The sequence below is a fragment of the Triticum urartu genome, chromosome 6A, assembly GCF_056163025.1.
Source record: "Triticum urartu cultivar PI428250 chromosome 6A, HENAU_Tu73, whole genome shotgun sequence".
Taxonomy (NCBI): Eukaryota; Viridiplantae; Streptophyta; class Magnoliopsida; order Poales; family Poaceae; genus Triticum; species Triticum urartu.
Window position 1 is genome coordinate 235,129,936 of NC_141878.1, and position 25,799 is coordinate 235,155,734.

The 25,799-nt window shown below is 46.8% G+C and overlaps 1 pseudogene; it reads left to right on the forward strand.

The window, feature by feature from the left end:
• The first annotated feature begins 16,496 nt into the window (after positions 1 to 16,496).
• LOC147964870 (alcohol dehydrogenase 3-like) overlaps positions 16,497 to 25,799 on the forward strand; it is a 48,182-nt pseudogene continuing 38,879 nt past the window's right edge.

Below are 25,799 nucleotides of genomic sequence, written 5' to 3' on the forward strand. Positions count from 1 at the left end.
CAAATCACATGATGAAACTCGAAAACCATGGAAGCCATCTGAGGCTCCGGTCTTGGGGCTTTACAACACTCCACCACTACGAGAGGATCTCGTCCCGAGATCTAGGATGGCACCGGAGAGAAAACGAAATAGGAAGAGAAGAGCTAAAACTAAGTTGCTTCTTTGACCAATGATTGAAACCACGAACCTTGAGAGGTTGAACAAATTTGAAAGAAAGAATACAACGAAGATGAACAGAGTTGAAAACACTCCGTTAAGAAAGAGGAATAAGAAAGAACTGATTTGGGTAACACTCCAGTTGAAAGGATAAGCACGAAAAGAATAAGGTCCTGACAAGAACAGGAAGAAGGGTTGAAGAGAGCAACATCACAATGCCTCCGGAAGAAAAGAGAGAATGAAATGGAATGAACGGAGGAGAAAAACAATATCTTTTATCTCGAATGAGCTTGAAAGCATCTTAGGAGAAGGGTCGAACGTAATTGTTAGAAAACCAACAACGAAAAGAGTAAGCTTGTAGTGGGCTTATGGAGAATATCTCAAAATTATGAGGTGAAATTCTGCCACAAACGGAAATAATGGATTGGATTGATATCAACAAGGAGACGGGAAACTTATTCCACCGGAAGGATAAATGAAGAACTTGGGTCATTTATAAGCACCATAAATAGCAAGAGTCCTTAGGGAAAGCTTTAGGTGAAATATAACCCAAGATAAATCCAAAGAAGAAATTGATGGGTTTAAATATCTCATTCCTGACAACTTTTGAATCATGAAACATGAAGGGAAATTGTCAAGAAAGACATAACACCATCTCAAAAAAAAGTTAAAAAGAATTGCACTCCAGAATGCAAGAAGAAGAATGATTGAGATCCTTAGAAAAGAATCTCAATGAACACTTGGAGAAGGGATTATTTCCTTGATGAACCATCATGTAGAACATCCATGAAGAACTCCGGTAACAAAAGGATGATCAAATGGAAGGAAAAAGAGGTTGAAAACACAAGGTGAATCCTTGTACCGATTTAGATGAATCTCCGTGGTGAAATAGTTGAAAAAGATTGGAACTCCGTGAAAAAGAGAAGATGAACAATTGAAATCAGGAATTTGATGAACCTCCGGAATAAGGAATTAATCATTTGGGTGAATCAAGAATAATAATTTGTTATGCTCCTCCTTCACCAATTAAATTGATGACGAGCAAACGGATTGCATACAACTTATTCTCGTTGAAAAGGATTAGGAGAGATATCGATAACTTGATAAGATCTTCAACGAAACACCGGTAGGATTGAAAATGAATGAAGTAAAGATAAAGAAAGATCGGGAAAAATTAGCAAATGAACGAAGATACATGAGAGGGTTTAGATCCATGAGAACGAAGAGATCATGAACTGATTAGAGGATATTCGAACGATGCACCGGTAAGATTTGGAGAATGTGAGCTGCCAGCTGAAATGAATAATAATGAGATGATGGCCTCCGGAGAATCAAACTGAAAAGACTCCTGAATTTGCACCGGATGGGTGAAAAGAAATCTCACAATCGAAAACAACTATGAGAGGATGGCAACAAGCTTGAACTACGCATCTCTGAGAGAATGGTTAAGATTTTGAGGAAAACTCTTCTTCGGTCATCGAAATCTGAGAATTACGACGAGAAACACCACCAAATTGTTGAGATACTCCGGAATAAAGAAGAATGGAAAAGTTGAACCAACGATGAAAAGATTTTGAAAGATCTTGGAGAAATACATATGACTGATGATGAATCATTCTTACGTCAAACATCGAAAAGAAATTTGAGGATAGCTCCGGGAAAATAAGAAGAGTCAGGTAAGATCCTGGGAAAAGACCTGTGGGTTAGGGCCCACTCAAAAGAAACACCGTTGAAATGATTTAAAGAAAGATATTGCACCGGTTGAATTAAAAGACTTGAATGAGATAACAATCTCAAAGGAGCTTGAATGAATGAGAATAAGCACTAGCATCTTCTGAGATATCTTCCGCACTACAGAACAATTGAATAGCGAGAGGTGAATGCTTATGAGGTGCAACGGCATGGGAAAGCATTTGAAACGAGGGAAAAGGGATATGATCAACAAAGCTTGAATTGGTTCCACCGGAGAAGAAAAAGAATGAGGAATGACGAACTTGAGGTTCCATTAGGATCTTCATGAGAATCACCGGATAAGAATATTGACGGAAAAGGATGGAGAGACTTCACAAGAATAAAAGGATACTTGAATAAGAAATATGAGTCCTTGAAGAAAAAGGGTGGGAGGGAGGGAAAAACAATGGTAACTTGGAGTCAGATGAAACAAACACCGTTGAGAAGAACTGATAATTGATATTGCTGATGTTGAAATGATCGGAACCACTTGAAGAGAAAACACGCCAGTTGAAAAGGATTGACATGACAATCTCGATTATCATGAGGGATTAGTATTCACATAGGAATATGAGAACACCACTTGGCAAAGGCATGGAATCAACACTTGACATTGAAGCAACTCGAATACCACAACTGAAAACAAAACAAAGGATTGGCATGCAAAATAAGCCGGAACAAACATATGATAGAGATTTCGTCCGAAGTTTTCGTGGTGGGGCCTACACGGGCTCGATCATACAGTACCATCATGTACAAGGCAGTGCACATGACATACGAAGCGTCCCCGAGTCGGCATAGCCAATGACTCTTTAAGACACAACGAGACCACTGTAAAACCAACCGTGAATAGGCGGACCACTAGACGTTGAACCCCAATTTCATATCATACATCTGTCGGAAAGATATCCTAAGAGCTACTTGAATTCCCACTTATAAACTCCCGAAATTTTCCGGTTATGCAATCAGGTGTTGGGGATACAGGGGAAGCATAAAATCTCACCCAAAACTAGCAAATCCTACATCCAGTTGTATCCATCCTTCAACACATAACCAAGAAACCTTCGGAAATCATTTACCTCAACCTTCGAAAAGCATCCGGTATACGAGTTATGGCAATACTCCCGAACTCCCGCCCCAGTACTGGGTGGCGTCGAGGTTATCTCACCAACAACTGCATAAAAGAGATTTTTGATGTCGGCAAAACTAATCTCAGGTATTCCAGAACTGCAACGATAAAATTGTGACGACAACACCTCGGAGCTCAACTCCCCAGGACACTGCCACAACCCCTAAATGACAGGAGGCACCAAGAACAATGTTCTCGTCACAAAACCATCGGAACGATTCCAAGATACCCGCATGATCCTAAAAAAAATTTAGTGAAGTTTGAGAAGAGAAGAGTCAAAACTCTACGTCAGGATGCCTCACCAGAGTGACGAAGGGACTCCCTTCAGTAAAAAGAATTTCTAACTCTCTGATATATATAATCCTAAATGACTCAAAACATTTTTTCTAGACGAAATAACGCCATCGATTTGATCAAGCAGGGGGCTCCTAAGGTCGGGGCAGGCTCTGATACCAACTTGTAACGCCCTCGATGCGGCTATATCTCTCACGTGTCGAAGCACGACTTGGAGGCATAACCGCATTGAAAGCAATGTCGCAAGTGAGGTAATCTTCACACATCCCATGTAATACATAAGGGAAAGAGATACATAGTTGGCTTACAATCACCATTTCACACAATTACATGAATACAGCATTACATCATCCAGATACAATCAAAGGTCTGACTACGGAACCAAAATAAAAAGAAGAATACCCCAAATGCTACACAAATCCCCGATCGACCCCAACTGGGCTCCACTACTGATCAACTAGAACGAAACAACACAAAGGACAAGATCTTCATCGAGCTCCTCCTTGAGCTTGGTTGCGTCATATGCACGATTCAACGGCACCTGCAAGCTGGTTTTGGAAGTATCTGTGAGTCACGGGGACTCAACAATCTCACACCCTCGCGATCAAGACTATTTAAGCTTATAGGAAGGGTAAAAGGTATGAGGTGGAGCTGCAGCAAGCGACTAGCATATTTGGTGGCTAACATATACGCAAAAGAGAGCGAGAAGAGAAGGCAAAGCACGTTCGAGAAATCTATGATCAAGAAGTGATCCTAGAACAACCTACGTCAAGCATAACTCCAACACCGTGTTCACTTCCCAGACTCCGCCGAGAAGAGACCATCACGGTTACACACGCGGTTGGTGCATTTTAATTAAGGTCAACTTCAGGTTTTCTACAACCGAACATTAACAAATTCCCATCTGCCCATAACCGCGGGCATGGCTTTCAAAAGTTCAAATCCCTGCAGGGGTGTCCCAACTTAGCACGTCACAAGCTCTCACGATCAACGAAGGATATTCCTTCTAGCGGGAAGACCCGATCAGACTCAGAATCTCGGTTACAAGACATTTCAACAATGGTAAAACAAGACCAGCAACACCGCCCGAATGTGCCGACAAATCCCGATAGGAGCTACACATATCTCGTTCTCAGGGCACACTCAGATGAGCACTACGTACAACTAAAACCAACCCTCAAGTTTCCCCGAGGTGGCGCTGCAAGTGGCTCTGTTTGGACCAACACTCAGAGGAGCACTGGCCCGGGGGGTTAAAATAATGATGACCCTTGAGTCTGCAGAACCCAAGGGAAAGAAAAGGCTAGGTGGCGAATGGTAAAACCAATGTTGGGCATTGCTGGAGTAGTTTTATTCAAAGCGAAGTGTCAAGGGGTTCCCATTATAACCCAACCGCTTAAGGAACACAAAATCCAGGAACATAACACCGATATGATGGAAACTAGGGCGGCAAGAGTGGAACAAAACACCAGGCATAAGGCCGAGCCTTCCACCCTTTACCAAGTATATAGATGCATTAATTAAATAAGAGATATTGTGATATCCCAACAAAATATCCATGTTCCAACATGGAACAAACTCCAATCTTCACCTGCAACTAACAACGCTATAAGAGGGGCTGAGCAAAGCGGTAACATAGCCACACAATGGTTTGCTAGGACAAGGTGGGTTAGAGGCTTGGCTTAACAATATGGGAGGCATGATAAGCAAGTGGTAGGTATCGCAGCATAGGCATAGCAAAAGAGCGAGCATCTAGCAAGCAAAGATAGAAGTGATTTCGAGGGTATGGTCATCTTGCCTGAAATCCCGCAAGTCAGAAGAACGAGTCCATGAAGAAGACAAACGGACGTAGTCGAACGGATCTCCACAACTCTGGAACGAAACCGAAGCTAACACGAGAAGCAACCCGGAAAGAAGCAAACAACATAGTAAACAAACATCACATAAGCATGGCACGATGCACAACCAAGTATGATGCATGTCCGGTTTAAAGAGGGCATGACATGGCAAAGTGCACAAGCAAAGCTACAAGTTAAGTGGAGCTCAATATGCAACGAGTTTCATATTGACGAAACACCACGGGACTTATTTAGTTCTCTCTCGTTTAGGTACCCAGCAATATTAAATGTTGTTGAACATGGCAAGAGGTGAGGCATAACAAAACTATACCATCTAAACAATTTAAATGGAGCCGGATATAAGAAACAACAAACCCGGTAAATCCCCATATGCATTAGTAATTTAATGCAAACAACAATTTTAAACATTTAAATGTTATTATCATGATGCGAATGACATGTGCAAGTTTTATGCAGTATTTATGGAAACATGAATAAGAGCATATTAAGAAGCATTTGTCATCGTGGCGGAAAAGAAAAGGAGTGCCACGGCAACGATAACGAAACGGTGTCACGGCAACGTCCCGGTTTCCGGCAACTCGATTGAGATGCCGGTGCAAAAGGAAAAGTGACGGGCGTGTCATGCAAGGATGGTGGGGTGCTCCCGGATACCGGGTCCCCACGGGTTAGCGGCAAAAGAGGAGGACCGAGCAAGTGACAACTCGGACACGGTGCAGACAACGGGTGCATCTCATACAACACATGCAAACGTTCTCGGACGGTCGTCTCGGGGTTATACCTTCGAAGCGTGCATTATCGGAGGGGTTCGAGTTCGAAGTGGTGTAGGGGAAGTAGACGTTCTCGGACGTCGAGGGAAGTAGTGGTTCACGCGACGGTAGTCGAAGTAGTCGTTTCAGGGTCATCGGTAGTAGAACTTGACGGAAAGCACGTCGATGGTAGCAGTACAGACGTTCTCAGGGTACTTGTCGGTCCGGTCTTGGTGTATGATGTACATGGAAAACGTAGTGGTACTCGATGTCTTGTCGAACCCAAGTGACGGTAGTCATACACGTATCGACGAGGTACTTGACGTTTCGTTCTGTAGTTGTTCGAGCATCCGTGTGGTCTTGCCGGTGGTGTACTTGGCGCTTGCGGTCCGACTCCAAGGTCATAGCCGTGTAGTCGAACTTGACGAAAACGGATCTCGCTGGGGACTTGGCGCATCCATCAGGAACTTGGTGGTACTTGGCGCCTTCGAACTTGCCGGTTTCATCAACTCGAAGGGGTACTTGGCGTTCTTAGCGATTCCGAAGACGACGGTAGAGGTACACTTGTTGCAGGGGTACTCGACCATGGGGTCGAACTTAACAATTCCACACGCTTCGAGGTCACCAACAGTTTTGCGATTACACGTCGATGTATTGGTGCTTGTGGTCTTCGAAACTAGCGATCGTCGAGGTACTTGCAACAAAATGACAACGGTGACCCAAAGGCCAAAATGAGCCAATTACACCCGAAAGCCACAGAGTTGTGGTTGTCTTACTCCGGGTGTTTCAACGATGGTGGTGGTCATCCATGGAGGGGTGCTAGTTGCCGAAGAAGGGCCACGCCACGAGGCTCAGCAAGGAAGGCAGCGCACAGGGAGAGCAGCTGCAGCAGCACAACATCGCTGCAGACACAGGAGGAGGAAAGCCATGGCAGAGGAGGGGTTGTGCACGGGAGGGAGAAGCAAGGTGGCGCTGGAGGGAGGAGGCACTGGACTTGGGCTCCGCTGGGAGGGAGGAGGAGGCACAAGAGCGCGGCGGACGAGCGGGAGGTTCGCGGGGTCTCGGGCGCGGCGTGCAGAGGAGGCAGCGGTGCGGAGGATGTAGGAGGGAAGGACGAGGCGTGATGGAGGAGGAACCAGAGGCGGGAATGGGGTCCTGTCGACGAGGTTTGACCGGAAACGGGCAGGGCGGTGGAGGCTGGCCTGATCTGGTGGTGGAAGAGGCAGCAGGAGGTCGCCGGCGCGAGGGAAGGAGAGCAGGGGAACAAAGGGAGAGGGAGGTGGATCGAAGAAGGGAGCGGCGCTGCTCTCCCTCTCTGATGGCGCGTCGAGGGATGACTCGGTCTCTGGTGCTGCGGCGGGAGAGATGGGATCGAGGGAGAGATCGAGAGGACAGGGGTCGAGCAGATGGCATCGGGCACGGGCGCTCCTGGCGGCGTGAGGAGGGAGACGAGGGAAGGGAACGAAGGAGATGGAGAGCGAGTGGCTGGGCCTAGGTTAGATCAGGGGAGAGACTGGGCCTTGGAGGCCGGCCCAGGGAGAGGGAAGTGGCCAGAGGCCGGCTAGAGCTGTTGGGCTCCTTTCACCCTCTCTTCTCCCTCCTAATTCTCATATTCTGTCTTTAAAAAAACAGATGTTACAAGAAAAGATTAGGGGGTTAAGGAGAAGGGTATGGAGTATATAAGAACGTCCCTCGGATCCTGGGTTTCTTAGATATTAGAATAAAATGCTTTGGCAAATTTTTTAGAGGTAGAAAAATGATCCAAGTTTGAATTAATTCAAACTTGACGCATTTTTGACCCAACCAAAACAACTCAGAAAAAGATGAGATTTGGCAGAGAGGTAAATGGCATGGTCCAATAATTATAGGAAAAGAATGAACATTTTTAGGTGACAGAAAAATGTCATTTGCAATAAATGGGTGAGAATTGAAAGGAAGAAACTAGTGATTGGGTGTTGCACTTGATGAGGGATTGCTGACAAGAGAAAGATGCAAGTGTGTTTTGGTTGATTCCATAAGAATGGAATATTTATTATAGCTCCCTAATATATTGGGAGGATATGTTATATAGAGAAATCACCATGCGAGTTCCCTCAATTTAAATGGATCGATGATCCATACGATTTGATTGTTGAGAAAAAATGGCATGATGACATGATGCAATGCAAATGATGCAAATAAGAAAGAAACGAACGAAACAAATCACACGATGAAACTCGGAAACCATGGAAGCCATCTGAAGCTCCGGTCTTGGGGCGTTACAATTGCCTCATGAACCGGAGAGTGGCGCAGCTCAAGAAAATGTTCCTGAGGTGCCTGCACCGACTAGAGAGGAAGTTGATGATGATGATCATGAAACTTCAGATCAAGTTGCTACTGAACTTCGTAGGTCCACAAGGACACGTTCCGCACCAGAGTGGTACGGCAACCCTGTCCTGGAAATCATGTTGTTAGACAATGGTGAACCTTCCAACTATGAAGAAGCGATGGCGGGCCCAGATTCCGACAAATGGCTGGAAGCCATGAAATCCGAGATAGGATCCATGTATGAAAACAAAGTATGGACTTTGACTAACTTACCCGATGATCGGCGATCCATAGAAAATAAATGGATCTTTAAGAAGAAGGCAGACGCAGATGGTAATGTGACCATCTATAAGGCTCGGCTTGTCGCTAAGGGTTATCGACAAGTTCAAGGGGTTGACTACGATGAGACTTTCTCACCCGTAGCGAAGCTGAAGTCCGTCCGAATCATGTTATCAATTGCCGCATTCTATGATTATGAGATATGGCAAGTGGACGTCAAAACGTCATTCCTTAATGGTTTCCTTAAGGAAGAATTGTATATGATGCAGCCGGAAGGTTTTGTCGATCCTATGAATGCTAATAAGGTGTGCAAGCTCCAACACTCAATCTATGGGCTGGTGCAAGCCTCTCGGAGTTGGAACATTCGATTTGATGAGATGATCAAAGAATTTGGGTTTATGCAGACTTATGGAGAAGCCCGTGTTTACAAGAAAGTGAGTGGGAGCTCTATAGCATTTCTCATATTATAAGTGGATGACATACTATTGATGGGAAATGATATAGAATTCTTGGAAAGCATAAAGGCCTACTTGAACAAGTGTTTTTCAATGAAGGACCTTGGAGAAGCTGCTTATATATTAGGCATCAAGATCTATAGAGATAGATCGAGACGCCTCATTGGTCTTTCACAAAGTATGTACCTTGACAAGATATTGAAGAACTTCAATATGGATCAGTCCAAGAAGGGGTTCTTACCTGTATTGCAAGGTATGAGATTGAGCACGGCTCAATGCCCGACCACGGCAGAAGATAGAGAAAAGATGAGTGTCGTCCCCTATGCCTCGGCCATAGGGTCTATTATGTATGCCATGCTGTGTACCAGACCTGATGTAAACCTTGCCGTGAGTTTGGTAGGAAGGTACCAAAGTAATCCCAGCATGGAACACTGGACAGCGGTCAAGAATATCCTGAAGTACCTGAAAAGGACTAAGGATATGTTTCTCGTTTATGGAGGTGATGAAGAGCTCGTCGTAAAGGGTTACGTCGATGCTAGCTTCGACACAGATCTGGATGACTCCAAGTCACAAACCGGATACATGTATATTTTGAATGGTGGGGCAGTCAGCTGGTGTAGTTGCAAGTAAAGCGTCGTGGTGGGATCTACATGTGAAGCGGAGTACATGGCAGCCTCGGAGGAAGCACAAGAAGCAATCTGGTTGAAGGAGTTCATTACCGACCTAGGAGTTATTCCCAAAGCGTCAGGCCCGATGACTCTCTTCTGTGACAACACTGGAGCTATTGCCCTTGACAAGGAGCCCAGGTTTCACAGGAAGACTAGGCATATCAAGCGTCGCTTCAACTCCATTCGTGAAAATGTTCAAAATGGAGACATAGATATTTGTAAAGTGTATACAGACATGAATGTCGCAGATCCTTGACTAAACCTCTTCCTCGGGCAAAACATGATCAACACCAGAACTCTATGGGTGTTCGATTCATCATAATGTAACTAGATTATTGACTCTAGTGCAAGTGGGAAAATGTTGGAAATATGCCCTAGAGGCAATAATAAAATGGTTATTATTATATTTCCTTGTTCATGATAATTGTCTATTGTTCATGTTATAGTTGTCTTATCCGGAAATCGTAATACATGTGTGAATACAAAGACCACAACATGTCCCTAGTGAGCCTCTAGTTGACTAGCTCGTTGATCAATAGATGGTTACGGTTTCCTGACCATGGACATTGGATGTCATTGATAACGGGATCACATCATTAGGAGAATGATGTGATGGACAAGACCCAATCCTAATCATAGCGCAAGATCGTGTAGTTCGTCTGCTAAAGCTTTTCTAATGTCAAGTATCTTTTCCTTATACCATGAGATTGTGCAACTCCCGGATACTGTAGGAATACTTTGGGTGTGCCAAACGTCACAACGTAACTGGGTGACTATAAAGGTGCACTACGGGTATCTCTGAAAGTGTCTGTTGGGTTGGCACGAATCGAGACTGGGATTTGTCACTCCGTATGATGGAGAGGTATCTCTGGGCCCACTCAGTAAGACATCATCGTAATGAGCTCAATGTGACTAAGGGTTGGTCATGGGATGATGTGTTACGGAACGAGTAAAGTGACTTGCCGGTAACGAGATTGAATGAGGTATTGGGATGCCAACGATCGAATCTCGGGCAAGTAACGTACAGATTGACAAAGGGAATTGTATACGGGATTGCTTGAATCCTCGACATCGTGGTTCATCCGATGAGATCATCGTGGAACATGTGGGAGCCAACATGGGTATCTAGATCCCACTGTTGGTTATTGGCCGGAGAGTTGTCTCGGTCATGTCTGCATGGTTCCCGAACCCGTAGGGTCTACACACTTAAGGTTCGATGATGCTAGGGTTATTAGGAAGTTTTGTATGTGATTACCGAATGTTGTTCGGAGTCCCGGATGAGATCCCGGACGTCACGAGGAGTTCCGGAATAGTCCGGAGGTGAAGATTTATATATGGGAAGTCATCATACGGTCACCGGAAATATTCGGGGGTATACCCGTATTGTACTGGGACCACCAGAGGGGTTCCGGGGGTCCACCGGGAGGGTCCACCTGCCCCGGAGGGCCTTATGGGTTGTAGGTGGAAGGGAACCAGCCCCTAGTGGGCTGGGCGCCATCCCCCCTAGGGCCCATGCGCCTAGGGTTTGGGGGGAACCCTAAAGGGAGGCGCCCCCCTTGCTTGGGGAGCAAGCCCCCTCCCTCTTGGCCGCCGCCCCCTCTAGATCTCATCTAGAGGGGCCGGCCCCCTTCCCCCTTCTCCCTATAAATAGAGGGGTGAGGGGAGGGCTGCAACAACATATCCAAGGCGCAACCCCTCCCCTTCCCAACACCTCTCCTCCTTCGCGTGTGCTTGGCGAAGCCCTGCCAGAGAACTGCCACTCCATCACCACCACGCCGTCATGCTGCAGTTGGAGCCTTCTTCCTCAACCTCTCCCTCCTCCTTGCTGGATCAAGGCGCGGGAGACGTCACCGGGCTGCACGTGTGTTAAACGCGGAGGCATCGTCGTTCGGTGCTTAGATCGGATTCGGCCGCGATCTGAATCGCTACATGTACGACTCCTCCAACCGCGTTCTTGCAACGCTTCTGACTCGCGATCTTCAAGGGTATGAAGATGCACTCCCTTCTCTCTCGTTTCTAGTTACTCCATAGATTGATCTTGGTGATGTGTAGAAAAAAAATTTAAATTTCTGCAACGATCCCCAACAGTTTGCAGCCCATCAAAGCGCTCCTCCAATCTCGTCACTTCCTCGACGTATGCCTCCATCAATGGACTTTGGTAATCCTTGTTGACTTTTCTCGCCACAAGCTGCAAATCTCCTCGAATGATCAACTTCTTAATTCCTAATTGAACTGCAATCCTGAGCCCGGCAAGGAGCCCTTCATATTCTGAAGTGTTGTTGGTTGCTTCTTCCCGGGCAAAATGCATTTGGACGACGTACTTCAAGTGCTCCCAGGAGGGGGCGACAAGAAGCATGCCAGCTCCTGCACCTTGTAGGGAAAAAGCACCGTCAAAATACATAATCCATTCTTGGGGTGATTCCTTGCCGGGGATAACTGTCTCTGTCACTTCCTCGTCAGATGTTGGCATCCATTCTGCAATAAACTCTGCCAATGCCCTGCTCTGAATAGTTGATGTGCTCTCAAACTTCAAACCAAAACTGGATAACTCCAAAGCCCACTCCACTATTCTGCCGGTAGCCTCAGGGTTTCGGAGTATCCTTTGCAACGGGAAACGAGTGACAACCGTGATCTCATGGGCTTGGAAGTAGTGGCACAGTTTCCTTGAGGCCATGATGAGACCCAAGATCAACTTTCGCACGCTAGAGTACCTCGACCTAGCCCCCTGTAACAAGGAGCTGACGAAGTACACTGGGCGCTGCAACACTCTCTTCCTTGCCATGTCCTTGGGGTTGCTCTCGTTGCCGTGCTCATTGCTGTCCTGATCCTTCTCTGACTCTGTCGGTCCTTGCTCACTCTCGGCCTCGTCCACTTCTCGTTGCGCCACCAAGGCTGCACTAACCACTTGGTTGGTTGCCGCTAAGTATAGCAGCAACAGCTCCTGGGTTTGGGAGCAACCAGGGCAGGCACAGAGGACAAGTAGGCCTTCAACTCTTGCAAAGCTGCATCTGCTTCTGTGGTCCACTTCATGGGCCCTGCCTTATCCAAAATTTTGAAGAACGATAGGGCATGCTCGGCAGACTTGGAGATGAACCTTCTTAGTGCGGCAATGCATCCTATCAAACGCCTCACATCCTTAACTATCCTTGGTTCTTGGATCTGCTCGATAGCTTTGATCTTGTCGGGGTTGGCTTCAATCCCGTGATAGGACACAAAGAACCCAAGCAACTTACCGGAGGGAACACCAAATACACACTTCTCTGCATTGAGCTTCAAATTGATCTTGCGCAAAATAGCAAATGTCTGCTCCAAATCTTGGATAAGGGTGGCCCTATCCTTGGTCTTGACCACAATATCATCCATATAGGCTTCTATGTTTCTGTGCAACTGTGGCTCAAAACCAATCTGGACTGCCCTTGCAAAAGTGGACTTGGCACTCTTTAATCCGAATGGCATGCGGACAAAACAGTATGTACCACATGGAGTGATAAACAACGTCTTCATCTTCCTTGGACATCATATTTGGTGATACCCAGAATATGCATTCAGAAAGGAGAGAAAATCACAACATGAAGTGGAATCCGCAAACTGGTCAATACGCGGCAAGGGAAACGGGTCCTTCGGGCAAGCCTTGTTGAGATCTGTGAAATCTATGCAAAGCCTCCACTTCCTGTTAGCCTTCCGGACTACCACTGGATTTGCCAACCACGTGGGATGCAGCACTCCTCTGACCAAACCAGTTGCCTCAAGTTTCTTGATCTCTTCCGCAATGAACTGCTGCCTCTCCAAGGCCTGCTTCCGAGCTTTCTGCTTGACAGGTCGGGCATATGGGCAGACATCAAGGTGGTGCTCGATTACCTCCCTGGGAACACCGGGGATATCAAATGGTTGCCAGGAAAACGCATCGATATTCTCCTGCATGAATGCAACGAGCGCCCTTTCCTATTTGTCATCAAGGGTGGCACTGATCGTGAAGGTACCATCAACGCCAGCCAGCCCTGCTGGGATCCTTCTTCACTTGGGGTGCAGCAGCCTTGGATCTCTTGTTGTTGGAACACTCCAGCACGTCGTCAACGGGTGTCGTGCACTCGGTGGGGGCACACTTCCCGGACTCCTTGTCGGAGGCCCTACAATCCCTCTTCTTTCCTTTGCTTTCCTTAGCGGGAGCTGCTGCTGCCCCTGCCTCTGCCTTTGCGTCCCAGTACATCTTGTCCACACAAATGATTGCATCCTTCTCATCTGATGGGATGGTGATGACTCCTAGTGGCCTAGGCATCTTCAAGGTGTTGTAGGCATAGTGGGATGCCACCATGAACTTAGCCAGGGCCGGGCGTCCAAGAATCCCATTGTATGGCAGGGGGAGATCGACCACATCAAACACAGTCCTCTCAGTCCGGTAGTTCTGTTCTCCCCCAAACGTTACCAGCAACATGATCTTTCCCTTAGGATGGCTCCTGTCGGGATTAATTCCTTGAAACGTGCCGGTAACCTCTAGCTCTTCCTATGCTATCTGAAGCTTGCTAATAACCGCTGGGGAGATCAGGTTCAACCCAGCCCCACCGTCCACCAACATCTTTATGACCTTGAGGTGGAGAATTGTTGGGGAGACCAACAATGGCAAACACCCTACCATAGTGGTACGGCTAGGATGATCCTCCTCGTCAAAGATGATGGGCGTACGAGACCATTTGAGCGGCTTTCGGGCCTCTGGCACTCGTTCCACGGCATTGACTTCTCGCACCCACCGCTTGAGTTGGCGGCGAGAGGTGTGCAGAGATGCACTCCCGTCAATGCACAAGGCATCAGTGGCCTTCTGAAACTCTTGATCAATGGTTTACTCTTCATCCCCTCCATCACTCTCATCATCACAGGCTTCCTTCTCTCAACCTCTCGCGGGCTTTCCTTGGTTTCGAAAGGGTTTGATGGGGCGATTTACTTCACCACCTCGGCCCTTTCTGCCAGCAACATTCTGACCCTTTTCCTTGTCACGCTTGTCATACTCTGCTCTCAATCTCTTGACAAGCTGCTCAACCTGATAACACTCTTGAAGGTCGTGGCCCTTGGTCCGATGAATCTTGCAGTACGGCCCATCACCTTTCCCGGCTTTCTTGGCAGCAGCGGCTTCCCGGCAGTCAGTACACATGGCAGCTTCCTTACCGGGGGCCTCAACTTTGGCCTTCTTGCCAGTACTAGGCGTACCCGATCCTTCAATAGTCATCACTGCCTTATCCCTCCGCTTCTTACTACGCTTCTTGCTCTTCTTCTGACTGGTTGATTCATCATCATCCTATGAATCAATATTGGTGCAATCTTCCTCTCCGGGCAACTTTCCTCCCACCACCATCCGAGGACACTTATCCACCAACGTGTAGAGCTCCTTCACAGTCTTGGGAAACTGCACGTTCATCTTAGAACGAATCCGGGGATTGCGCACATTGGACTAGAAGGCAGCTATTACGGCTGCTGGATGTATATTTGGGATGTTTATATGAACTTTGCTGAATCTCTATAAATACTTACGGAAGGTTTCTCCTTCCTTCTGCTGGAGAAGTTTCAAGTCGCTGGGCCTGCCAGGCTCTTGATGACTGCCAGTGAAGGCGCCGATGAACTCATGGCACAGGTTTGCCCATGACAAAATGGAGTTCTCCGGCAAATGCATCAGCCAAGACCTCACATTGGACTTGAGAGCCAAATGGAAGTAGTTGGCAAACACCTTCTCATCTCTTCCCCCGGCAGCCTGAACAACGATGGTGTAGATGCTCAGGAACTCTACCGGGTTCAGCCTCCCATCATATTTCTCATGTATCTCTGGCTTGAACGTGCGAACAGACGACCAACAGACTTGCCGCAACTCATGAGTAAAGGCAGGGCAGCCAACCTTGAAAGGTAGGAACCCGCCAATACCGAGCGCGGGCTCGTCGATGTCAGGGCCGTCGCACCCATCGGTCCGGCGGAGGTTGTCGCGGCATCGCTCGACAACGACGGGTGTGTCTCCTCTCTTCCTATTCTCCGAGGCTCGTCGTTGATCTAGACGCGCTCGAGGGTCAAAAGAGGCCATCGAGACGTCTTCGGGGCCTTGATTCTGTTGCGCTCGCACTGGCAGCCATGGCGGGGACAGCACCATGGGGATGGCCCCTTCCGTACGGTCAGCAGCATGAGGCATTGCTGTCGCTTGGGGAGGCCGTGGCGGGCCAGCTCACCGTGAGCCCCCAGCTTCGGTGAAACCGAGCAGACTTTGGATGGTGGCACGCCATTCGTCCATCTGCTCGGCCGTAGACAAAAAGCTCAGCAGCAGCTGAGCACGCACCATGGCCTCCGAGGCTATACTCGGCATGGGTGATGATGAAGTCGATCGCACCGTCACTCCACTCCTGACGGTGCCAGCGGCGGCAGCACTGTGCCCCGGCTGCCACGGGGCGACCACCTGGATGGCAGGGTGGTGCGGTGAAGGCGCTCGAGGGCTAGTGGCTCCATCGGGCACATCGGCTTGGTCGACCCGTCCTGGGGGAGGTGCACGTGCTGCGACCGCACCCGTGGTGGGAGCAGCCGGAGGGCGATGATTCATCCTGGTCCGAGCGCCGTTGTTGCGGCTGTACCCGTTAGTGGGAGAAAGGGGCGCATATGGAGTAACCCCTTCACCCAGACCTTGTGGTGCATGGCCGTCGGCGTGTTGCTGATGCTGCTCTCCTCCGATGTCTCCTGCTCCTGCGTCGCCCGTGGGGGAAGTGGTGACGGTGCCGCCTGCTCCAGCCACGTCCCCAGCAGCGTCCGCGTCCTCGCATGTCTCCGTGCCCCCTGTAGCGTTAGAGCCCGCGGGCGGCGGAGCCTTCGAAGTGGATGGATGAGTCAAAGAACCGGGTTTCTTCTTGGGCACCATGGTCGATGGCGCCATCGAATATGAAGATGGTGATGGAGATGACGCACTGCACATGCCTTCAGGTTAGCGCAAGCGATCCCCTACCTGGCGCGCCAAAGATGTCGCGGGAAACCATGGCCACCTATGGGACCAGAAGGCCCCTTGTTGGTTCGACAGGGGGGCGTCCCGTTGCACAAAGAGCAGACGAGTGAGGGGTGGCACGACAAAGATCACGCAGGCATTTTTACCCAGGTTCGGGTCTCCGCGAGGCATAAAACCCTACTCCTACTTTGGTGGATTGATTGTGGTTGCGCATGGTGTACTTGCCCGGCAGGGGCTGCCTCAGGGCGGTAGTGGCTATGCGCGTATGGGGGTGTGAGTTCTCCAACCTTCTAACCCTTTCTACGGTTGCTATGGGCATCCTTTTATAGATCAAGGGGTTACCACAATGGCAAAGTAGTCATTATGCACTAATAAGATAGCAAATGGTGCTATCATACCTAACTCTGATGGCTGACAGGGCGCATTAAATGCACCGCTCAACGTCACATCGTTGGTTTCCCGGCAAGTCTTGCCGGGCTATCTCGCTAGCTCCAGCCTACTCGCTTGACACGACGCGGGACGAGTGTCATCTGCAGGTATTTCCCATAGGGAGAGGTTGCCATGTGGCGAATGGCTGCCACTTAGTCACTTCGCGGCTCGACACCGCACTGATTGACGACGTGGGTCATGGCGGAGTAGTTGGTGAGGTGGTTTTGCTTCCGTGTGTCCCGGCAGGCCCTTCCGGGACGTCTTGGACGTCTTCTTCCGGGGGTGGCCTCGCCCCTTGCCGAGCTCGCCTGCCCGGCAAAGGAGGCCCTTCTCCTGATGGTGTCTTGCTTCTCTGGCTTGATCTTGGTCCCTCTGATCTGCATGTTGGTCCTTTCAAGATCTTGGTCTCTTGTACTCTGACTTGGGTTGGTGCTTCAATCTCGTCCCCGTGCTTGTGCATAGTCTGGTCAACAGACCCAGGGTTTGTTGCATGGAGAAGAACCTCCTAGTAATGATCACTGCAGTGTTCCGTGGCTTTATGCAAGACCTCAAATAGAAAAACCAAAGTATAACCCTCAAGGAAAACCTCCTTTACTTGATGACACTATCAATTTTGCTTTGTGGAGAGTTGCTATGCAGGATCATCTTCGATATGGAAATGATGAGATGTTGGATATCTTGTAGTATGGCTACAAAGTTGTTGACCCGAAGAATCTTACACCAAGAGAAATATATGACAAGAATATCAATGACATGGCAACCATGTGCATAAGGAGAGGTATTACTGACAAGCAAAGGAGACCATACATACAGATCACAAGTGCCAAGGAATTGTGGGATAGCGTTGTGAGGACCAAGACTGGTACCTCCACTCTCCGACTTGCTCAATATGAAATTGCCAAGGGTCAATTGCAAAACTTTTGTATGGAGAAAGGTGAATCCCCCAAGCAGCTCCTTGAGCGTCTCATGACTCTCACCGTCGACATCGAGTCTTGTGATTGTGACAACACACAAGATGGATTCAACTTGACTAAGCGATTTCTTGTGGAGAAGTTGCTTCATGCTCTTGCTCCGTATCATCACCAAATGGTGTGGGACATAAGACAACACCATGGATTCAAGGAAATGACTCCGGATGACATCATACCCAGTTTCCAACTATTTGAAGAGTCAAAGGCAAATGCTACAAAACATCTTGCCATGCATGGTACCTCAACATCAAAAATCAATCTTGCATTGAAGGCCAAGCATGAATATGAAGAAGAGCAAAGTGAATAAGAAGAAGATGATGAGGATGAAGATGGTGATGAGATTGACTCCGATGAGACCCCTTCATATGAAGACATTGCCCTCTTTGTTAAGAAGTTTAGCGCGGGAAAATTCAAGGGAAGATTCTAGAAGAAGAAAGTGAGAAAATGCTACAACTGTGAAGAAACCAACCACTTCTCAAATGATTGCCCTTATGAGAAGAGAGGAGATAAACCAAGGTTTCCCAAGACCTTTCCCAAGAAGAAGGTACCAAATCCTTTGAACTCCAAGCTCAAGAAGAGAGATGGGAAAGCAATGGTTGCTCATCAAGAATCCGATCCGGATGATGTTAGTGGTGTTGCCGGAGTAGCTCAAGATTCTCAAAACACTCTGAGGCTAGTCAACAAGAGTGGTGATGTTGTCACCTACAACTATATGAAAGACTACAAGGCCAATGCTCACAAGCGCCTAATGGCAAAGGCGATGGTATAAGATGGAGAGGACCCAAACTCTCCTGACAAGGTCAAGGTAACCCCACGATCAAACCCTCCTCTTTTCACCCATTCTAGTCCTTGTGATGAGTTTCTTGATGCGGAGGATAATTATGATGATGATGATATAGATGATCCTATGCTTGCTAAACTAAATAAGTTCATGTGCTCCCTCAAAGGAAAGAAGCTCACTATGTTTCGTATGCTTATGGAGATGGTGAGTAAGCAGACCATTACCATTAAGGAACTCAAAACCCTAATCACCGAGGAAAAGGAAAAATATGGAATCCTTGAGAGGAAAGTCCAATATGAGGAAGCACAAAATGATGAACTATGCTTGAAATTTGGTGCGAACATTGATGCTCATGCTAAAGAACTTGCCTCCTTGAAAAAGGCTAAGGACTCTTGCGAGGAGTCGATGAATGATAAAAGTAAGCTTGTGAAGTCTCATGCTTCTCTCTCTAAGGATTGTGAGCTTCTATCCGTGTCCCTCGAGACTAAGGAAGAAGAGCTCACTCTTCTTACAAAGAGTTTTGAGACACTCAAGCTTACTTATCTTGAAACTGTAGCCAAGGCTTACTCTTCTCCTATTATCAATGGTGATGCTTGTACTGCTAACTCTAGTGGTGACCTAGCATCTATTCTCGAGGAGAATCATTTTCTCAAAGCTCAAATTGAGAAAGGACTCATGACATGTGTGCTCAAGGACAAAAGAACATTAATGAGGTATTGAGCCAACACAATGAGGTGTTTGTCAAAGTTTGACCCAAGCACAAGCAAGAAGAAGATGGCTTCTCAAAAGTACAGCACTCCTCTGAAAGAAACGCTTGTACAAGAAGGGCACAAGGTAAAAGGTAAGGTTGTGAGTAGGAAGGCCACATGGGGCATGCCCACTCTCAACAAGCTGAAAGAGTTCAGGCATCCATCCTATGTACTTCATAAAACTAAGGATGGAGAAGTTTATGCAAAATTTGTTGGTCCTCAAAATGCATTCTGGTTTTATGCTATTTGGGTTCCTAAGACCCTTGTGACTAACTTGAGAGGTCCCATTGCAAAATGGGTGCCTCTAACCAAGTCATAATTGTGTGTAGGTTGCTTTCTCTGGTGGAGTAAAATGGGTGATCGATAGTGGATGTACCAATCATATGACTGAAGATAGCAAATTGCTCTACAATGTCATGGAAGCTATTCAACCATTTACGAGCATTATGTTTGGTGGTGGATCAAAAGGACATGTACTCGGGTTGGGAAAGGTGGCTATCACAAATGACATGTCTCTTGCAAATGTCCTACTTTTCCAATCCCTTAAATACCATTTGCTTTTCATTTGCCAATTGGCTTTTGTTAGTTATGATAAACTCTTTGGACTAACGGATGTGAAAGTCTTTAAGAGATATACTCTCGAAGTGGCCTTTGTTGGAGAGTTGGATGGCAACCTTTACATGGTTGATTTCTTGAAAGAAAGTACATTCCATGCAACTTGTCTAATGGCCAAGGCAGACAAGGGGTGGCTATGGCATCGCCGGCTAGCCCACGTCGACCTGAGAAATCTTCAAGATCTCTTAAAGGGTAATCACTCCTTGGACTAACCAATGTCTCTTTTGAGAAAGATCGTGTGTGTAGTGCATGCATAGCCGGGAAGCAACATCAATCAAAGCACCCACCCGAGAATATCACGTCTACTTCAAGGCCTTTGGAGCTCCTTCATGTGGATCCTTTTGGGCCTCCTTCATGGGATAGTCTTGGTGGGAAAAAGTATGGACTTGTCATTGTTGATGATTACTCAAGATATACATGGGTGTTTTTCCTCAAGTCCAAGGACGAGACGGAGATCACCTTCTTTGATTTTGCCAAGCAAGCACAACGCAAGTTTGATAAAGAAATCTTGGCAATAAGAAGTGATAATGGCTCCGAGTTAAAGAACTGCCCCTTGGAAGGATTTCTTAGTGATGAAGGGATTGAGCATCAATATTCCGCACCATACACGCCTCAACAAAATGGTGTTGCCGAAAGGAAAAATCGTACACTTGTGGAGATGGCAAGGTCCATGTTGGATGAATACAAGTCGCCACATAGTTTTTGGGCCGAGGCTGTCAACACCGCATGCCATGCATCAAACCGGCTCTTACTCCGCACAATATTGGAAAAGACTCTATGTGAGCTCCTAACCGGGAACAAGCCAAACGTCAAGTACTTTCGTGTATTTGGGTGCAAATGTTTCATCCTCAACAAAAGAGAACGGTTTGGAAAATTTCAATCCAAAACAACTGAGGGCATATTTGTTGGCTATGGATCAAACTCTCACGCCTATAGAGTCTACAACAAATCCAATGGATGTGTTGTAGAAACTTGTGACGTGGTGTTTGATGAATTTAATGGCTCCCATGGGGAGCAAGTTGATCTAAGTGATGTAGGTGAAGAAGATTCGTCTCAAGATATTTTGACCATGGGTGTTGGTGCTCTCCTTCCATTGGAATAAGAATCTCATGATGATGATGAAGAAGATGGCAGTTTCACACATCATCAAACCACTTCAACACTGATACCACCACAAGCTCCTATTTCTCAACCGATGCCCATAGTTCAAGTGCAAGAAGATGATCAAGTCCCTCGTCATGATCATTTTCAAGAACAACATCATCACCAAGAGCAAGAACAATAAAGTGCAATCATTGATGATGAACCTCAACAAATGCAATATGAAGAAGAAGATCTTCCACCACACATTAATGACCCATATGTTGAGGATGTGGATGATGGACATGAAGTTGAACCTCGCGAAACCATAACCTCCATCATGCCCCGAGTGGCCGGTCGTGTTGATGTTGATAAAATTCTTACCGGCATATCAGAAGGTAGAGTCACTCGTAAACAATTGACAAACTTTTGTGCTCACTTCTTGTTTGTTTCTAGTGTTGAGCCACTCAAGGTACAAGATGCATTGATGGACAACAATTGGCTTGTTTCTATGCAAGAAGAGTTAAACAGTTTTGAGCGCAACCAAGTGTGGTCATTAGTTAAGAGACCAACTACGGAACACAATGTCATTGGAACAAAATGGATTTTCAAGAACAAGCAAGATGAGAATGGTATAATCATCTGTAACAAGGCAAGGTTAGTGGCACAAGGGTACTCACAAGTTGAAGGTTTGTACTTTGGTGAGACATTTGCTCCTGTTGCCCGTCTTGAATCTATTCGCATCTTACTTGCCTATGCTACTTTCAATGGTTTTACAGTACATCAAATGGATGTGAATAGTGCTTTCCTTAATGGTCCTCTACAAGAGGAAGTATATGTATCACAACCACCTGGGTTCATTGATCCCAATCGCAAAGAATATGTGTATAAACTTCACAAGGCTTTGTATGGCCTCAAACAAGCACCTCGTGCTTTGTATGATCATCTTAAGAAGTTTCTACTTGATGATGGTTTTGTGAGAGGGGTGATCGATCACACTCTTTTTACTAAGAGGCATAAGGGTGATTTGATCCTATGCCAAATCTATGTAGACGACATCATTTTTGGTTCTCCTAACATTCATTTGTGCAAGAAGTTTGCAGCCTCCATGACCCAGAATTTTGAAATGTCACTCAATGCGGACTTGAAGTTCTTTCTCAGATTCCAAATTCAACAATTTCAAGAAGGAATTTTCTTGTCTCAAGCAAAATACCTCAAGGATATTCTAGAGAAGTTTGGCATGTCTGATGCTAGTCCATGTAAGACACCCATGCCAACAAAAAATATACTCACTAAAGACACAAACGGTATCCCTTTTGACCCATCTATTTACCTCTCAATGATTGGTTCATTACTTTATCTTTGTGCATCTAGACCAGACATCATGTTCAGTGTATGCATGTGTGCTATATTTCAAGCTTCCCCTAGGGAAAGTCATCGTAAGGCGGTTAAGCATATTCTTAGATACCTTGTTCACACCCCAAAGTTGGGTCTACGGTGCCCCAAGGATGCTAAGTTTGATCTCATTGGGTACACGGATGCAGATTGGGCTAGAGACAAAGTGGGATGGAAGTCCACCTCCGGTGCATGTCAATTTCTTGGACGCTCCTTGGTAAGTTGGTCCTCGAAGAAACAAAATTGTGTTACCATCTCCACTGCCGAAGCCGAATACATTGCAACCACCGGCTGTGCAACTTAATTACTATGGATGAGGTAAACTCTAAAGGATTACGGTATCATGCTCATGTTGGTATAGATATGCAATTTGCAGACATTTTCACCAAGCCATTGGATGAAGCAAGGTTTTGTCAACTTAGGCGTGAACTTGGTATCTTGGAGCTTGACAACATTATGTGAAATCTAGTACCCATCCATTCATTTAATTCATGTCTTGTTTAGATGTAGGCATATGTTTAGGGGGAGACACTCAACTCATGAGTACTCTCACCCTATATAATGCATAAATAGAACAAATACTCTCAAAGTTACCATGTTATTTGAACTACAGTACTTTAAATGATGGAGTAGTGTTATTGAGCCCAAGGACAATATCTTCGCGGCATCACGACACTTATAATCACACATGGTGGCCCTTGGCCACCGACTCTCCAAAGGAGGGGATGTCCAATCATGCTTGGGGTTCATAACATGTGTGTCTAGTTGCTAATCTTGTGGTATCCTCTATGACTGTTTGTTGATATACTTTTGTCATTTACCCATTCCTGCATATATTAGTTCATCTAGATTTGTCTCAATGCTTTCTGTCAAAACTTCTTGCCATCGGTCGTCCAACACTTATCAGACGTCCGATGACTCATAGTTTCCGATCGTCCGATGACACTGCTCGGATGTCCGGACGTTGTGTAGCATTCGTGTCTAGCCCAATTACTCCCCGGGTCTCGGACGTCCGAGGTTCTCCGGTCGTCCGTCGCCTGGCAAGTCCACCAGTACCCGACGTCCGACCTCTATCAATTGTCCGATGACGTTTGCGGCCCATATAAATTCGTCGGGGTCGGGTCTGTTTGGGCGGTTGCCCTATCCTATTTTCCCCACCCTGTGACTGTGAGTGCCACCGCACCGCCAGGGGGCAATTTTTCCTCGCCGTTGCCGGGGGAGCCACTTCACCGCGCCCCCAGCCTCCTCTCCATCGCCCCTCGTCCTGATCTGGTACCCCTCCTGCCTGGTTCCTCTTGTTCTCTCATCTTCATCGTTCGTTCTCGTACATGGTAGTGATCCCATTTATATCTGGGAAAATCTCTCAGGTGAGGATCATCCCATGATGGTGAAAACCAAACACACCGCTCACAAGGATACCGGGGGTACCTCTATCCACGGTAAATTATCCTTTCAGTTCCAATTTTCATCATCTCCATCTCCGTTCCTTCCAATGGCTCATCATGATATTTCCATGTCCTTATCTCCGTGGTTTCAGCCTCTCGTCGAGGTGGTTCTGATGACTCTCAAGAGGAGCAGCGTCCATGCAAGCGTCCTAGGAAATGTCCTGTGATCGAGGAGTCCTCTTCTTCTAAGGGATCTGACTATGAAGAAGAGATGGAAGAAGAGGAGTGTGGTGTGCACGTGGTTTTTTCATCCCGCCCCCGCGGTTCTCGAAGGGTGTAATGTCCATGGTGCGGCTATATCTCCCGCGTGTCGAGGCACGACTTAGAGGGATAACCGCATTGCGGTTTTGTCGCAAGACGGGTCATCTTCACACAATCCCATGTAATGAACAAGAAAGGGGTAAATAGAAGGTTGGCTTACAATCGCCACTTCACACAATACGTAAATAAAACATACATCATTCAGAGTACACACATAGACCGACTATGGTCAAATCCAAATGAAAAGAAGATAACCCCAAATGCTAGATCCCCGATCGTCCCAACTGGGCTCCACTACTGATCATCAGGAAACGAAAGATAGTAACGGCCAAGGTCCTTGTCGAACTCCCACTTGAGTTCGGTAGCATCACCTGCACTGGTATCATCGGCACCTGCAACTATTTTGGTACTATCTGTGAGTCACGAGGACTCAGCAATCTCAAAACCCGCGAGATCAAGACTATTTAAGCTTATGGGTAGGATGTGGTAATGAGGTGGATTGCAGCAAGCGCTAAGCAAATATGGTGGCTAACATATGAATACAAGAGTGAGATGAGAAGCTACGCAACAGTCGTGAAGCTCGAGGTGATCAAGAAGTGATCCTGAACTACTTAAGTTCAAACATAACATAAACCGTGTTCACTTCCCGGACTCCTCCGAAAAGAGACCATCATGGCTACACACGTGGTTGATGCATTTTAATTAAGTCAAGTGTCAATTTCTCTACAACCGGATATTAACAAATTCCCATGTACCACATAACCGCAGGCAAGGCTCTAGAAAGTTTATACCCTGCAGGGGTGTCCCAACTTAGCCCATCACAAGCTCTCATGATCAACGAAGGATATTCCTTCTCCCGAGAAGACCCGATCAGACCCGATCAGACTCGGAATCCCGGTTACAAGACATTTCGACAATGGTAAAACAAGTCCAGTAAGACCACCCGAATGTGCCGACAAATCCCGATGGGAGCTGCACATATCTCGTTCTCAGGGCACACCAGATAGGTCAAGCTAGGAGTAAAACCAACCCTCAAGTTTCCTCAAGGTGGCCCCGTAGGTTGCCCGGTTCGGACAACACTCAGAGGAGCACTGACCTGGGGGGTTAAAAATAAAGATGACCCTCGGGTCAGCAGAACCCAAGGGAAAAGTCTTAGGTACGCAAATGTAAAACCAAGGTTGGGCCTTGCTGGAGGAGTTTTATTCAATGTGAACTGTCAAGGGGGTCCCATAACCCAACCGCGTAAGGAACACAAAAATCAAGGAACATAACACCGGTATGACGGAAACTAAGGCGGCAAGAGTGGAACAAAACATCGAGCAAAAGGCCAAGCCTTCCACCCTTTACCAAGTATATAGATGCATTAATTAAAATAAGAGATATTGTGATATCCCAAGATAATCATGTTCCAACATGGAGCAATCTTCAACTTCACCTACAACTAACAACGCTATAAGAGGGACTAAGCAAAAGCGGTAACATAGCCAAACAACG